Source organism: Apteryx mantelli, chromosome 7 (genome assembly GCF_036417845.1).
Source record: "Apteryx mantelli isolate bAptMan1 chromosome 7, bAptMan1.hap1, whole genome shotgun sequence".
Lineage (NCBI taxonomy): Eukaryota > Metazoa > Chordata > Aves > Apterygiformes > Apterygidae > Apteryx > Apteryx mantelli.
In genome coordinates this window covers 3,459,420-3,476,857 of record NC_089984.1, presented here as the reverse complement: position 1 = coordinate 3,476,857, position 17,438 = coordinate 3,459,420, and the positions used below count along the sequence as shown (strand labels likewise).

The window sequence follows — 17,438 nt, the reverse complement described above, 5'->3', positions numbered from 1 at the left end:
TCTGTATCTGTATCTCTCCATTGCTACGCCATTCTGGTCCTTAAGCGGTACCCAAACTCCTTACAATAATAAGACTAATGGATTCAAGGATCTACAGAGCAAGAGTTTAATGTTATTAATGTTGCAAACCTTCTTCCCCATCCCTGCAGCTCCACTCCGGTGTATGAGCTGAATGCATTGCACCTAATTATTGAGCGGTAACAGCTTGGCTTTCGTTTTGCACAGCAAAAAAATCTTACATACCAGCCCGAACGCTTTTCTAGAGATCAGCAGCACACAAAAATGATGTATATAAGCAAAGCTATGCTTTCTGGGTGAAGTAAAAGCCAATGTGGAGGCCCAAACAGGCTGTCCTGATAATAAACCAAAGCATTTAGGTTTACAGAACTCTAGCAGATGTTTAGCCTCATTTCAAGATAAATTTTATTGCTTCCATGTTATACCATTGCAATTCAAATAAAAGCCTGTGGTCAGCTATAAAATGAAACTGTAGGAAAAAAAAAAAAGAAAGTGATACCAAAAAAAGAACCAGATAGCAAATTTCTACATTCAATTAATTACAGAAATAGCAAGCTTACAAAAGCTGGTTACCTAAAAATACAAAAATTACAGGAAAACTTTAGACATGCACAGATGTTGCTCAGCAGAGCCTCCCACTGCACTTCAGGACATCAGCAGCAAATGCCTCAGCGTGAGGCAGCGACCCTGCGGCAGAGAACGCCAATAAAAAACTCTCATGATTAATAAAAGAAAAGCTCTGAACGAAGGACTGAAGGTATTTTTGAGATTCACCTTGTGCCCTGGCCAGAGGAAGCAAGCAGCATCGCTTCCGACTGGTTGCATAGCCTATGCACGCACACGTATTTACGTACATAGAGCAAACAGGGATGAAGATAAATATTCTTCCTTGTGAATATCAGTGCTATTTTAAAACAGCAGAAGAGAAGATATAGGTCTCTTTTTTTCCCCCTTCCCTCTCTCAGTGGGATTATCTGTACCGAGGAAGCTTTTTAGCTACAGATCACTTCATTATTCCAGTTGCGTTCAGCAAATTGGTATTTAGTTACACAGAGCTGAACATGGAAAAAGGGATCAATTGAATTATGCATGTTAACCCACATTATAAACTCCTACAAGACTTTCTCCAAAGTCCAGTATCTTGAGTCTCCAACACCCTAGTCTCCATTGTGCTCACTGTCATCACAACGTTATTAGAGGGCACCCAAAATACTGGAGCTTGTAACAGCTGCACTACAAAACTCAAGCATGTATCCCGGATCTTACTGCGTGCCGGGGAGCCTTCGGCGTCACCACCGGTTACTGGAAAGACGCTTTGCATCCAGCTCCTCATCTGGCCTCAATCTGTGCATTAGGGGCTACCTTGTCCTTGAGCTTCCTTGCTCCAGGAGCAGGCAGGGTGGCTTGCTGATGCCCGGGGCCGCGCTCTCCTGCTGAAGACTAAAGAGATGGAAACCCTCATCCCCTTTATGATGTCCACAAGATTTCAGTCTCAAGTGATGTAACAGTAATTCACATCTCGGGAAACCGGTATCTATTTCAAGGAAATCTCTCTTTCACAAAGCGCACAGACGCTTTTCCATTTGTCCTTGGGCTGAAAATCAGGATCCATGAAACACAGCACCCGAATCCACTCGGCCTCAAATTCATAACTAACGCTAATGGAAACAATGGACGCTAATGTTCGCTGAAACTAGAGTGGTCCAGGCGCTTGCTGCTTCTGAGGCTGGTGTCATTTACCTTATGATAAGGTTGTTATGAGCCAGGAGATCTTAAGGTCAGCTCTAAGTGGAGCTTACTATCACAGCAGTGAAAACCCAAAGTCTATTGTCAGCCACAAATACTATTTTGATATGGGCACAAAATCCATAATATCCTACTGTAGGCCAATGATACCTGTTCTGGCAGCTTTATGAGAAGCAGCAAATGTGTTTTGCAGTAGAACTACAGGAGTTGGCAATACGGCTAATGGGAAAAAAAAGCAGTCAATTCAGAAGCTTGGATGGGCTTTATTTTTTAAACTCATCGTCAATAATGCCTTTAAAAGGTACCCTAGAGAGGAACAAAGATTGCTCTTGGGTCCTGTTTTTGTGGTGCATAAAAGCAGCCCTCCTAAGGGACTTTGACGGTTTTAAAAATGAGAAATCCCATCACACACATACTCGCACACTTCCATCCCTCTCTGAAATCCAGGTCCTGTCCTCTGCGGATGAACACACCGTTACGGCAGCCTAATTGGCAAGGAGCAACAAGTTAACAGGTGGAAAGCCTCAGCTCCCAGGGATGGCATTTCTCATAGCGTAAGCACGGCATCTGGGGAAGCCCAGCCCATCGTTATCACAACACGAGTGAGTCAGTCACCATCGAGCACCTCTTGTAAAGACTTAGTAGTTGACGCTCACGGGAGGAGGGTGAGAGGAAAGCGATGCTTCCTCTCACCTGCATCCTCTTAAGGATGCATCCTCTTAAGGATAACCAAGCTGTTAGTCCTATAAGCTTGACCAGGTGAGGTTTGCAGACCCTTTCAGAGCAATTTGGGAGGCTAACAGCCCTCGCTGTCCCCATTACTTCCACAACAGATCTTCTCCTCTCCATGAAAGCCAAAGAGAGGACGTGCAGGTAGGGCATCTGCTTCATTAAGGACACAGTATCTGCTAACCAATTATAAATAACAATGCAATTATCATAATAATACTAATTGCACTATAATAGTAATGACGCAGTGTAAAACCAGTGTCTAACAATATCCACTACAAGACTGAGCAAGATAAAATACCATCAGCAAAGACTCCCGTAAAGTCTTGCACATTTACACAATCTTTTTTTTCCCCAGTGACCATCAAAGCGCTAACTCGAAACTTTCAGATCCTTTTCCACTTCAATGACAGGGACTTCTGGTAAGCGAAATATGTGCCTTCACCACTTCAGTCAGCCCACACAAGGGTTGTGACACCATAACCCACAGAGAGGTTCTGCCAGCAGGTTAGACAAGGATTTGAGGGAGAGCACTAGCAAACTTCATGTATCGAGACCTGTTTTCTTCTTCATCGCTCCGAGGGGATGACGGTCTAGCTGCTGATGGGTCTGAGGACCGAACCTGAGGGCACCTACCACTTTGGTTAAAAGACAAGATGTTCCTGCAAGAAAAGCACTTTGAAGCCTGAATGAAGCAAGCCCTAGCAGGAAGTAGGTAGGAAAAAGGGGACAATAATATTTACAAAAGGGCAGGGACAGTGTTGTAAAAGGAAAAGCCAGACCACAGCTTGCTCAAACCAAATCCTGCCTTTCTTCTGTTTATACACTGCTTTTATTCTCCAAGTGAGGACCTTTGCTGCCAAGGCAACAGTCACTATAGAAATCAGTAAAATAACCAGCCATTTCAGAAACCGCAACTAGCTCTTCACCAGGAGGCAGGGAGATACTCAGATCCTCTCGCTGGTATTTCTAAAGTAGTAAATATATTTTAGTAGCAAAACCACATATCATTCCCAAACACTCCAGAGAAGTTCAGATGATAAAACCATCAGCAAAAATATTGTTAAAGTGAGCAAGGTCCAGGCACAAGCCCAGCTTGGAGATAAAATAGAGGAAATTGTCTCCCTTAAAAAACACACACAGAGATGGAGACTGACCATGTGTATGTGTACACAAGTACGGAGGAGAAAGTCAGCTGCAATAACGATGGAAGTCTTAACGCCTTAGAAAACAACTCCCAAGTTAATTCCCCAAATTTTTTTTATATCTATCTATCTATATATATATTCTGGGTGAAAGTAGAGACTTCTTCTTCTGCATTTGTACAGCACAACACAAACTGTTCATAGCAACAGGGGCTGAGTCACAGCGACAGTCGCTTCCTCCACTGGCATTTTCTCATAATTCACAATAATGCTCCAACACCTCGGTGACCAGACACCCGGAATTATTTCCTTCCCTTCGAGATATAGCTTTACCCCTGCAGCATGGATTGCCCCTTGCAAGAGGCTGCACCACAGGGAAGCGCAAGGCCACTGACATTTCCAAACGTTACAGTAAAGGTGGTTTTGTGCTGTACGCACAAATTCTGAGGCTGGATGCACAAGTTTCGCTGAGCTGCGTTTCCAAGGTCAGGCCCAGACGGAGAGCAGCACAGATGCAAAGTCAGAGCAGTGGGAATTACTACTATAAAGCTCATGTTGGAAAAGAGAGACTAAAAGCAATGTGAAGCAGGTCTGACATACCTTGAGTAGCTACTTACACAGCTTCGGAAAGAGAAAAAAATCACCTCTACGCAACGTAAATCCCCGAGCGGTCCATTTTTGCTAAATTATTCCAAGGGAAGAAAAAAAAAGAAACATATTTCCCAGCTTGATTTAAAAAAATAAAAGAGAATCCACCCGCAGGCAGGGGAATCTGCTTACCAGCCATGCACAGAATCAGATTTAAGCGCCGAGGATTTCAAAATGAAAGTACTCGCATTAAACCAGAAGAACTGGACGACTTATCTTTAGAGGAGAAACACTGCAAGCAAATACCTTAAAATCTGTTACAAAAATACATATATATGTTGTTTGTACATATACACACATACATACACACACTCTGCACGAGGTCTTAGTGCCATCTTTTGCATCCAAACCTGATTAAAGGAAGCCTCATTCCTCAGCTTCTTTGTAGCCCTAAGTCTCCTTGATCTACTTTCTTCCTCCCCTTTCTTCTTTCTACTTCTCCAAAGCAGTTATGGAAACCAGCAAACATTCATGACAAAGTTTCACCTGACCAGCGACCTTCTTACCCAAACAGTTGCTAAGCTGGGTTGTTGTTTTGTAGCTACGGAAATACTGCTTTGAATGCGCTGGGGGTGGAGGGGACGGGGTGCAGGGTGGCAGCGGGGACGTCTCGGCTTTGGTTTAAGTTTGTGAACAACTATTTGGGACAGCAGAGCGTAAGAGAAGTCGTCTCAAATGAATGAGACTGAATCAAGCGCGAGATGCTCAGCCACCACGTTTTTGGAGGCAGGAATAGCTGGGTGCTTTCCACCTATTGCAAGGGAAATCCAAGCGTAAATCTGATTTTATATTGTATGCCACAAACCTGATGCCTAAGAGAAGTCCTAAAGTAATGTAATGCCTGCGATGCAAACGGGGGCAACATTAGATTAGTTTTGAATGGCTACCATAGGAAACCCACCTTTCAACCCAAAACACGCTTTCACTTTCAGTTCCGTGCAAGGAAGATGTGACTAATAATACCCGAAAAAATTCATTTGCACAGGAGGAAAAACAACCAACCAAACTACATTTAACTTCTAAGAACTCACTTTTGCAATGCTGTTCTTGAGGGAAAAAAAAGCCTTTGAACTATTTCAGCCCGCAAGGACATTAACAGATTGTCACAGACAATTATATTGCTTCTTACACACGGGTAATCAGGTTTCACCACAGGACCCTCAGGTCTTCAGCAAAGACTTCTACAACAGCGCTCACGCCACTAAGAAGTCCCTTCTTTACTACCATAAAACCACCATGGACACCACAAGGCAAACCGTGTTCAAAACTTGAACATCTATTTTCCAGGCAGAAGTAGCTAAGCATTTCCGAGTTCTCCACTTGGAAGGCAGCGAGGTTCCAGCAGTCATCTCCAACACGTTTTTTTTCCTCCATTCTGAGCGGCTGTGTAGTTATAATTTGGGATCTGGGTCAGCCAGAGACGGGGCAGAGCTAGAAATAGATCTCGGTGTCCTTGCAAAACCTCTCAGCTAGCCGTGCTGCTAAAATGCACAAGACGATACTTCCCTTCCTCCTAAAACTATCCAAACCTCGTTGTGTTTATACGGAGACAAGAGAAGACCTCAGCAGGAAAACAGATAAAACACAGGCAGAAAGAAAAAAAAAATCCTATTTTTCCACGAGATGTGGAAATGGGGAGAGGATGGGGTAGGGCACACGTATGGAAACACAAAGGTAAAAAGGAGGAAAATGCTTGAGATACGCTCCATCTTTTAAGTTGGTTAATGGAGCCGAGGTGTTTGGAGGGGGAGGTTTCGCCTCCTTTAAATGCCTAAAAGTCATTCACTGCTAGAGAGCCAGATTTGTGGTGAGCCTCTGGAAATCTAAGTAGAAGCAAGAATAAAAATATATATATCAAAGCAAAAAGGGAAGTTTTGCCTAGGGAAACTGAGAACAGTCTTGTGACTGATCTTAATGTAGTTTTAAAATGCATATTCCAGCATATTTTACAAAACCAGCCATGCAGATTTGGAAAAAGAATACCAAGAGAAACTACAATGAATACATAGCCTCCCTGCACTGAAGGCTTAAATCAATTGTCTTACTTTTTAATACTTGGTTTTCTTCTTGAAGATACATTAGATAGCATCCAGACCACAACAGTTACTTCCTCCAAACTGCCCTTCCTTGAGTTATATGTAAAACAACATAAAATTGAGTTTATGCCCTTAGAAACCCAGCCTAGAACAACATATTTTCATATTTCATTAGCAATGTAAATATTTTATTTCAAATATTTTTGAAGTCCAGCACAGCAGAGCTAGATCAAAAAAGCCTCAAAGTCCCCAGAGTTTAAATATAAGCATCTAGATATCTTCATGGAAGATGCTCATTTCTGCATTTCAGCTGTCACTATTCACAAACCTACCCAAAAAGCATACCATCGACATTATTAATTTTTAACGTTGTTAATCTGGTAAAACAGAAGAATCCTTAGTTTTGTCTTTATTAATTTGTTTTCGTATAGCACATACTGATCCCTGGTCTGAAAGAGAGAAGACAACAAATACGCAACATCATTTCTGGTATGTAAGACCAGCTGGTCAATGCTGCTGGAGAGACAAAACATCTCTCTTCCCCACTGTGATCCCAACATCTCTTCCACTGAAAGCAAAAAGTGCTGGAAAGGGACAGCAACTCGGACTGGCTCTATTCCCTGATTTAGGGGTCCCTATTTTCCAAGATATTTCCCCCCTGCACACTGAGCAGTTTTGTCTCCGTCTTGGTCACCAGATCTTAACGTCATCGACTATCCATACTCAACTGCTCCTGATCCAAGGAAGACTATCGCAAGGTTATGACTTCCATCCCTTCCGTGATTATACAGTAATACCCCAAATCCTGCTTAAATCTCGCTTCCAGTGACAACTCAACATTGAGCCCCCTAAAAACGGTATGCACAAACTTCCTCCCGAGTGTGTCAAGCGAGCGTTCCCAGCGTTTCTAGGGCTTTCAACATTTTTCAAATGTCAGATATTTTCAGAACACAAAAGAACATTAAAAACATGCTTCCACACAGCCAGAGATGACAACTCTGTGTACTACTAGATAACAGCAAACCCATTTCCAAGGCCATATGCAGAATTATTTGCAAGCAGCACGGTGGGTTCAAAGCGTGGCATGCGCTTAGTGTTTGGAATATTTCTCTCAGCTTATTTTCAAAGTTACGACCAAATATGTTCACAAATAAAGATGGGTAATAAAAGGACTCATAGCTTGTTATCTAACTGTTCTGGAAATTATGAACACTTTAATAAGCCTCAGAAGAAAGTTCTTCCTGCACACATCCGATCCCCTCTCCTTTTTGCTGTTTTTCTTCCTCTAGTGACACATCGAGGTATAGGAAATGTGGCTCTATCACTTCTTCCTAACGTCTTTATGGAGAAATGCAGCAGCCATCCAGCAATTCCAGTTAGAAGTCCATCACGTAGGGTTTTTCCCAGCCATCCTTTCTTCCGCAGGCTGGGACTCCATTATCTGCCACACCAAACATGTCAGAGTGGCTTTCTATTTCTATAGTGCTGATGGTGTAACCGATTCACATGCTGAACTGGTAGCGTTCGGGTGCTTCAATCAAATCCTTTTAAAAAGTAAGCCATGCCAGTCAAACGGGAGAATTGCAACTCTAAGTACTGGGTAAGCACGACTAGCTTGCATTCATTCCCTGGAAATTAAGCGATGCTAAAATACAGCACTTAAATAACACTATTTATAATATTTTACATGACCAAATTAAAAAAAAAAAAAAAGCCCACAAAACTGTTGCAAAGTATCTCAAAGCCAAGCGTATCAGAGCTCAATCTGCTGTTTGTTCACACCCCACAACTAGAAATAATTAAAAATACCTAACGCAGATACCTATCTCGAGAAGGTAATTCATGTGATACTGCTCTCGCGCCGCAGGAGGAGATAACGCGACCGGATCCAGTCTGCTACAACCAGCACGTGCTTTTACAGCCGCTAGCATGTACGAGCGTACAGGCTCTAGTAAAAGCCTAAATGTTTGCTTCTAACCGCAGAAAGGCAAGGCAAGCTTTCGGCTTGGAACTGCAGGATAAAACCCTCTAAAGTCCGTGCGATCCCCTTCGTTATATATATTTAGAAGCAAGAGTTAACGGCTCGTCACGCAGCGCCGGACAGTGTCTTTTCCACAATAACGTAAGCCTACAGCCTACGTCACGGCATATGCACTTTATCGAGCTAATAACTCTAGCTGCCTGCGGCTGGCCCCGTGCAGCGTCTTTTCCTCTCTGCGGGGCTCTCGCCAAACCAATCTAATTGCTAAAATAATTTCAGTCGGTTCAGAAACCGAAAAAGCTGCTTCCACCCTTGGAAAAAATAAAAATAAAAATCAGCGTTCCTTCCCAGCTGTGCGACAACAGACAGGGGAATTAACCATTTGCTCAATTAATGGCTGCCCGTCACTCCCAAAGGATCGTGGAGCTGTTTGCCTGCAAAAACAAGGCTAGGCTTCAGGGACCTCCTGTTACACGTTAGTAGGTAAACGCACAGTAAAGAGGACAAGACTTGCATAGCTATAGCGGCAGAAAGAACTGGAGAAATCCGGAGAAGCTACTCTTTTATCCCCAGAAGCATAAACCCAGATAAAATGCAGCGAAGGAGATGAGAGGCAGGGGAGGAAGGATTAAGACCCACGGTCACGCGGATGCCGTGGCTTTCTAAAAGCAGCCGGGCAAAATCCAGCTTAGCAAGGCACTAATGCCAAGGCGGCGCGGCTCAAAAAGAGAAGCAGCAACGGCTGCGAAGCCGCCAGTCTGTCAGCTTGCAGGAAGGGAAAAGAAGTCGCCAGGTAGGAATGGGAGAGGAGCAGAGAATGGTTGGAAAGGGCCGCAGAAGCTCGGCAGCTTGATCCAAAGGACGAGGAGCAACATCGATAACGAAGCAGCAGCCGCGTTGGAGAAAGCAATATTCCTATAAATCAACCCGCGGTATAAAAGGTTCGCCGGGAACGAGCCTTTCCCTTAGGTAAATCATCATCAGCCGCATTCGCTCCAGAGGTCCAGCAGTATGTAGCATCACCGCTGCATCCCTGGGTAAGCAAACGAAATAAAGGAATAATAGTTACGGTGATGGCTCTAACACACAGAGGATCAGCGCAGCGGTCAGGGCATTACTGTACTGCAGAAACCCATATACTGTTTTAAAGCAGATGAGTCAGGAGAACATCTTAAGAGGACAAAGTAAATTAGGGCCAGCCTGACGGAGTCGTAACTTCATCTAACGATCCCTCGTTCAGGTGGGCTCGCTCTACAGGACTGCTCCTTGAACCACGCTCTGACTTGTTCCCTTGAGATAGGCCTAGTGTGTGAGAAGAACATCTACCAGATCTTACAGACCTGATAAAATAAGGGATTTTAAATGAGGGATCTTACAAAATGCTCTTCCATGTAGAAAGATCTTGAAAGATCTTGAAAATTCACAAGTAGTCCTCTGGCACTGTCAGTATTTCTCATGCTAGCAGTACAGACATTTTAAAACGCTGATCGGACTTACCTAATGAAAAAAAACCCTATTAATTTTGGAAGTGATAAGATCAGGCACCATAAAGTTTTCATACCAAAAGATATTAAACAGTCACAGTAATGTTTGTGGTTTTTTTGGTTTGTTTTGGGTGGGTATTGTGGGGGTGGAGCTGCATTTGCAAAGTGTAAAGTTTTGCAGAGTGTAAAGACATACGAAATCTGCTTTTAAAAGCAAGTATATTATCATCTGTCCTGAGGCACTCCAGAACCTTCATTTGGTCTGAAAATACCTATGTTCACAAAAATTTCATGGAGATGGGGGTGACAGTACTGCAGCAGAAATCCTGGTGAAATACGCAGATCACCCTTAGTGGTACCGTAACACCATCAAAAGAAAAAAAAAAGTTTTGGTATAGGTTTTATTCCATGTCATTAATGAAGCAATATAAGGACCTCATTTAATTTGATCCTGAGAAAAACCTATGCTAGCCTGAATCATTCTTCGGCAGCTAAGTTATAAACCACGCAGGGGTACAAGAGCGCAGAGCCCAGCAGCAATCCCGCGGGCAGAGTAAAGGGTAATTCACCACCGAAGCAGGAGCACAGCACTTCGGAGCTGCCTCTTCAAAACACCTGCGCACAATTGCACACCGTGGAAGACTTTGGAGCAACAGCCCAAGAACAATTCAGTATTTTCCATTGAGCACAGGCCAACAAAAGCACACCAACCATACCGGTCCGCTCACAGCGGCTGTACGTACACAATGCAACCTATCTCATCATCACTTAAACACAAAATGCACCTTGCAAAAATGCAAGGCTGCCAAGCACGGCACCGTATGAATTAAGACGCAAGGGGAGTTTGCCAATTTTGGACCACAAAAAGGTAGCGGCTACAGCAGACCAGAAGTATATCACGTTCCCATCCGTCTAGGTTGGGTCACGGGGATTTCTTGTCCTCCCCAGAGGCCACAAGTTTTGCCAAGTAACCATCTTTCTGGCACTCTTTTCTTTTTTAGATAAAACGTTTAGGCCAGGCAGAGATGTAAAATAAAAATGTGTACACTTTCATCAGCAACAGGCCCTGTTATTGTAGAATCAGCATAAATAATTCACTAAAATGGGACTTATGTCCCCTAACGGAGGGCACGCACTTCAGGGACATTTAGCAGGCACCAAAGTTTTATATTAACGACTGTCGCATTTATAGCTGCGTTCACTTCCACGCTGCCCAAAAACTGCAAAAATCCTTTTGCTCCCTACCTCCTTTAGTCAGTCCAGATGGGCAAAAGGCAGAATCAAGCCCCGAGTTAAATTTCAGCTGATTTTATTCCACCTCTCCACCAAATATAAAACCTTTTGTGGGAGAGGCAGGACATGCACCAGTCGGATAATTAAGCCAGAGTGGCTGAAATAATCCTTCCATCAGATACCTCTGCAAAGCTGCTTGAAGAGATGAAAGCGGCATCAGTTGTCCTATTGAAACCGGTCTGCTTCATCTCTTTTCCAATACTTTGGCACGCGCACGAACTGGAATACAATATCTTTCTTTCAAGCGTTAGCACTTAGTCCTGTCTACATGAAAGCATTATTTTGGCAAATTTTCCTGGGGAAAAGAGCAATAGCTACATACAGATGATTTGCCCCAAATTGCTGTCATCCTTCTCTCTCTTTCATTTATTTATTTCATAATTCCAGGCAGCTGATTGACGAACAGTATTGTAGTACTCGTGTTTACGATGCACAACTTGTTTCCCTCCTTGCGTTTGCAAAATTTGGTTCAAAGAGCAGCGCGTAGTGGCTTTCGAAACAGTGGTGGCTGGCACATCGAAGTTCAGCCACGCAAGCTAAGCTGTGTATCTACTTGAAAACCCCACACTCTTGAAAGAGCCTTTAATCTTCTAAATTAGGATGCGTTCCAAAATATTTCCCAATTACCTTTTTTACTACTCTCTCCCACCATACAGGACTGTAACGCTCAACAGGTCCCCACTGCAGCTATTGTAGACGAACTGGATTACTCTGGAACCTAACAAAAATCAGGAAGAAAAATGGTATTCATCCAAAGCTGAAACCTAGAGAACAACTGCAGGTGTTTTTTCCCCCCCCTCTCTAGCTCTTTTTAGTTTTTCTCTCATCTAACCAGCGGTAGCATCCACTCCCTATTGCCTCCCCCTTTTCCCTCACCCTCCGCAGCTCGTTTCAGCTCCGTACGTCAGACCTTCCCCGACCGAGCGGCGCACGCTCCAGATTAAAGGTCAACTGACTTCTAACGAAACGGGGAGGCTGCTAAAACTAGGCCAGTGCCAAATCACAACACTAAAAAAAAAAACAACGAAGCACAACAAAACAAAACAGAGTATTTTAGACAACTGCAGTTTGCAGCCCAGCGCGAAGTTTCTCAATGAACCCCACCAATCTTCTCCTCCTTGCTCCCCTTTCAAGGGTTTTTTGAAAGGAGGAGAATCAACCCGAAAGGATCTTGAGGACTGTAAATAAATTATGGCCCTGTTCTACAATTAGCGCAGGCTGCATTGAAATGAAAACCGCGGCGGGCTCCGTAATCACTCAAAATAAACTCTGCTGAGGGGATTACTCCTGCGCTAATGGCTCAATTATTCCCGTGAAGACCGAACATTAAACATTAACAAAAGTCTAAGCCTGTGGTGCTTTTCTCCCATATAAATCTAATTCAGTAACCTCGTGCTTTTAGTTTAAGGAACCCAGAATTATTGGATCAACTCTTTTCCCTCCTTTCCTTCTCAAACTGAAAAAACTAGGCCACTGCATCCTTGGAAAAAGTTTGCAAATAGTTCCTTTGCTAAACAGTTAAAATTTTATTGTATGGGGAAGAGATTTTTATCATTTAATGCTAGAGGTTTATTTATCAAAGCAGGGACAAAGTGTTTTACTGGATTATTCCAGCAGCCTAGAAGAGCTTTTTCATTCTTCTAAAATATGGTCTCTAGCAAACTGCTTACGTTTCATGGAACGGCAAGGAGAAGGGTGAAGACAAAGAAAGTTGCTCCAATACAGCTGCAAGGTTTCCTTCATTTCTCATTTTGTATTTGCAATACTTGCTCTTCATCGTTTCAGTGTTTAACAGTACTAATCCAAAATAAAATTTCCTTGAGTTTGCTTAAGTCTGATCTTTATTTTTGTGCTACATATAAACACCCGCAGAGGGCTGAACAATGCCAGCATTTTGCTGTGGATTTAGGTAGGGCGCGACTAGCTCAGAACCAATGTCCCCAAAGAAAAGCACGCGATTGGGCTCAAAAGAGAATTTCAAAACACAGAAACAGAATCAGTAAGGAAACAAAACCCCGAAAACTAGGAAGACTAGGAAATTGAAACCAAAGCTAAACTGAAACTAAGCTGGTCTTCTTCCCAGCAAGTCCTTCCTCATCCTGGATGTTCAATACCCACCAATTCCAAAGCATCAGCTTCCTCACCGTAAGTAAACTGGGTTCAACTCACTTAGACTTTACATTTTATTTTAAACATTAACTAAGTATAACAATACCCTCTTTCTTACAAATGAAAAATCTGCTTCGCTGCTAAAGGTTCAGTAAGAAAAAGCTGATCTTTTTAATTTACAAGAAAATGTTATTATATATATATATATCAAAGGAACCAAAGCACTTTTACTCTTGGTTAAAAGCCTTGTACCAAGTGAGAGTGCATCTTGAAGCATTTTAAAACTTAACTGGTAAGAAAACTAGCTGCTTGTCTTCAGGATTCTTGTCTGGTGGCTGAAAAAACAACTTTAATTCTTAAATTTACTTTTAAACACAGAGGAATATCAATTTGCATACACAAACAAAGAGGCAAAATTTGACTTGATACAAAATTCCACCTAATTCTAGATAAGCTTATATTTACTGCCACATGTAAAAGGCCTCTTGAACAAAAGACATGATGTTTGTCTTCAAATCATCTGCCAAGGGAAAGTGCTACATTACAGGTTTTTTGAGCTAAATATTACATAACTAAACATTATTTAGTTGTCTTGAACTAAATGCTGTTTTTCTTCTATGTCCTGCATAGGGAGTACAGCACATCTACTGATTTTTAGGAACCAGCTTCCCAAATATATCTGGAATTGCCCCTGACTATTTTCTTCTTAGTTTGTCACTTAACAGGACATTTAATTGGATATTGAAAGGTGGCTGGAAGTGCTATAACAACAGGAACTCATCTGCACCAAAGAGCAGCTTGAGAAATCAAGCTGTTTTAAGACTAACAAAGGAAAAAAAAAAATCCCCAAACAAACAAAAAAGCATCAGAAAACAAACCGTTCAACAAAGAAAATTACAATTTCTTTATCTGGCTTTTGGCCTCCTTTTAAGGAAGGCTACAGAAGAATCTATTCAGGCAAACTCACAAGGACTAATGATAATTAGAGGGACTAGGGATAAACACAGAGTGAAGAGTTGCTGACAAAACACTATATAACAGCCACTTCCTAAAAGCAATGCCTCGAAAGTATGCAGTTTACACGGCACATGATACATTTACCCTTGGATAGCCTAACGACTAGCGTTCTGACAGTTCACGCATTTAAAGGCGTCTGTATATTATAACCAAGCAAGATACTTAGTAAATTAAGGGCCCAGTACTTTTGACGTGTTTTTTCAACTACCCATATAAACCTTCGCCATAAACTATGAGAATGTGAACAATCTGAACAGCAAAGTAAACCTTCTCCTTAGAGCACTTGAGAGAAGAGGGATGTTTCAAGAGAATATTTTCTCCCAATATAATTTTGTTGCAGAATCACTTAAAAAACAACAACAACAACCATGTTTTTTTGTTTTTTTGTTTTTTTTTAAGTTAGGTTGACTAACCTGAACTAGCTAGCTCCAACTAAAGCAGCAGCACAAGTGGCATAGCTCTGATTTTAAACCTGAGCCGAGCCTGCAGGACAGCTGACGCTAATGCAAAGCATCTGAGCTGCCAACCTGCATTCAGCTCCAGCCCCGGCACACCTGGACTTGGGTTACCTGTTCAAGCAGAGTTAAACGGTCCTTTTATCAGAGGCACCCTGAACTCCTTGTTTCCTGGCTTATATCCCCACCTCCTCTTGTGGGCTTGTCCGAGCGCGTTGGGCAAAACTACCTTCTCCGTTGAATCAGCTCACTGCGCGGTCACACAAGCCAAAGGGAGTCCTTCCCCTTGCGGTGGCAGCAACGAGTTGTTAGAGCAGCTGAGCTCTATGTTGACACCATACCTCGAGTTTCCTAATCTTTATTTCTATTTTTAACTCGAGTCATTTCCCCCCACACCCCATTTCTGGTCGGGCAGACAGCTGCAGAGAACAGCTGGAGACAACCAAGAACTCCATCGGACCAATTTTCCTGGCAAAAGTCATCTCCAGGCCCACGGCAAGCACACAAGGGGCAGCAGATAGGCTCTCAAACACTGCCCCGAACACGCGTCTCGAGAGAGATAAGGGGGAACTAGGCTGCCTTCCTTCCTCCTGTCCCCTATGTCTCATGGCTGAGACGGCTCTTACTGAATACTGTAAACGTGGCTACCTGGTTATCAAAAGGACTGCCGTCCTCTTGTCCTCCCGCTGTGGCTCACGTAAACAGGATGAAGTCCCAGTCAGCACCTCCTGTCCCTAAAATGGCAAAAGAGAGAAGCCCAGCTCTTAATTCAGAGGTGCAAGAGATTCAGTTCGCAGGGGAACAGGCGAACACATGGGGAAGAGGGAATCAAAGGACTTTAGTCCGGCTGGAAGCAACTCGCATGGGGACCCACAGCCTTGAGTTCGAAGTTGGCCCACAGCAGGCTAAGAAGGAACCTGTTCATGCTAACCCATGGGAGAATCACTCATAAGAGAAGTGGTGCGTAGGGCTGCAGGTCCCACCTACAGCCATGGGCTAACTTGAAGCGGGGGGACCATTCCTTTCTTCTGTGAAGCAAGGTTACTGTTTGATAGAGCAGTTGAGAGTGCTCCCTCAGACACCATCGATTCGGAGATCTCCTTTGACATAAACTGCTAGAACCCACATCTTTCGGGGAAAGGCTCGAATCCAGTCCCGTCACCGAGCAGTGGCCGATGCACTTGATATTAGACGTAACATGCACTTTCTTGAGCAGCAAGAGCAGTTTGAATCTTCGCAGGCTGAAGAAAACATAGGACCCAGAGCACGGGCTGTGCAAGGTGTCTAGCCATGTGCAACAGTATGAAGCAAGTTTTTGAGGCTTTATTTATTTTTAATTGAATTGACTTGCTGATTTGGTGAGTCTTAGAGTTTAGCTGGACATTCAGAGCCATGCTCCTGGACTTGGGCAACTGGATAGCTTAAGTCCTTGATCTAGGCCCTTTTTCTGTCGTTTAAACAACTGATGTGAACATCAGAAATGAAGCAACTTTTGCCATTCTCCGTATAAAGTATTTTTACATGCCTTCTAAATACTTTCTACACTGCAGATTACTTGGACAAGGTAAGCTCATTGCAAATGCGATGAATGAATTTTAAAGAATACGCAGGCAGGACTCTACAGATGAGAAGCATCAAAGGCATCAGAGAAATCAGTTCCCTAAAGGCCTCCAGAAACAGAAGTCGGACAAACTCTGGGGCGGATTTAAGCATGGCAACACGCACAGCAGATTTTTACGGCCCAAACTAACAAGTTGGACTCACAGTCCAACCGGATTCCAGAAAACAAAGCCTCTGATAACAACGTAAATACATTTAAAATCAAGCTTCATGAACGAGTGACAGTATTTACAGGCAGCTGATGAGATTTATCAATTACTACGCAACTCCTGTTGCCAAGGGTGTCTACCTTACAGTACAACCACCCCTTTCCAACACAGCTCAGCCAGCTAGCTGTAAGAACCTGTTCCTTACTACACCCAACAGCAACAGCCCAGAACAGCACGTCGGCCTTATCTGATTGCGGATAACCCACGCATCTCAGCTTGCGTTTTTTTCAAAACCTTGCTTGGCCTCAAGTCAGTTCAACAAACGGGGCCAGAAACACCGATTTCCAACCCCCCTCCACCATAACCGCACAGCTTTAGAGCAAACTTTTTTTGCTCATGGGTAATAAAAGCATTACCCACCTGCTGCTCCTCCAGCATGATAGGCAACGCATGAGCTAATCCAACCCGGAGAAGTCTGGCACACTGTAGTTCCCCCTCCTCTTCCTTGTCCCCTAATCCTGGAGACACTCTCTTAGGAGGTGCTTTATTCTTTGCTCATGGCAAGAGGGGAGGAGGTTTCTCTTCAGCTTAAATCCACTGGACTACATTACTTTATCGACCAGCACGAAAAGCCACGCCAGCAGCAAACACCCACCCGCTAAAGAGAAATCTGTAAATAACTTTGCTCCTTACCTCCCGGAAAAAAAAAGGCAGTTTCAGGGGAGAGACTTCTCCTGAACAGCCTTTACAAGCACCAGGACCTTGCGTTAATGATTTATCCGGTAATGCCTGTAAGCAGCTGTTTGATAGAGACTTGTTTTGTTATGATCCGCCTCCCTTTCTCAGTCTGCTTAAGCAAATCGATTGACAAATGAGGTAGGCACGGTATCAGCTTTTACCTGAAGGAACTTAAAATTAAAAAAGAAGAAGAAGAAGGAAAAAAACCCTCTTTTTTTCCATCAAAGCTTGCTCTCCCCATCCTGGTAAAAATATATACACAAGTATTAT

At 43.2% G+C, this 17,438-nt stretch overlaps 1 protein-coding gene across 15 annotated transcripts in view; it reads right to left on the bottom strand.

The window, feature by feature from the left end:
- The window catches only part of SGMS1 (sphingomyelin synthase 1), a 95,672-nt gene that overhangs the window by 16,022 nt on the left and 62,212 nt on the right, over window positions 1-17,438 (bottom strand). For 5 of the 15 annotated variants that reach the window (XM_067299652.1, XM_067299654.1, XM_067299659.1 and 2 more), the window contains one exon: window positions 15,310-15,395. The exons of 8 other annotated variants lie outside the window; for them this stretch is intronic. The gene's annotated coding sequence lies outside the window, so the exon portion shown is untranslated. Of the gene's footprint in view, window positions 1-1,284; window positions 1,401-13,654; window positions 13,681-15,309; window positions 15,396-17,438 lie in introns of those variants that run through there. 2 more of the 15 variants (XM_067299657.1, XM_067299664.1) reach the window with 2 other exon arrangements.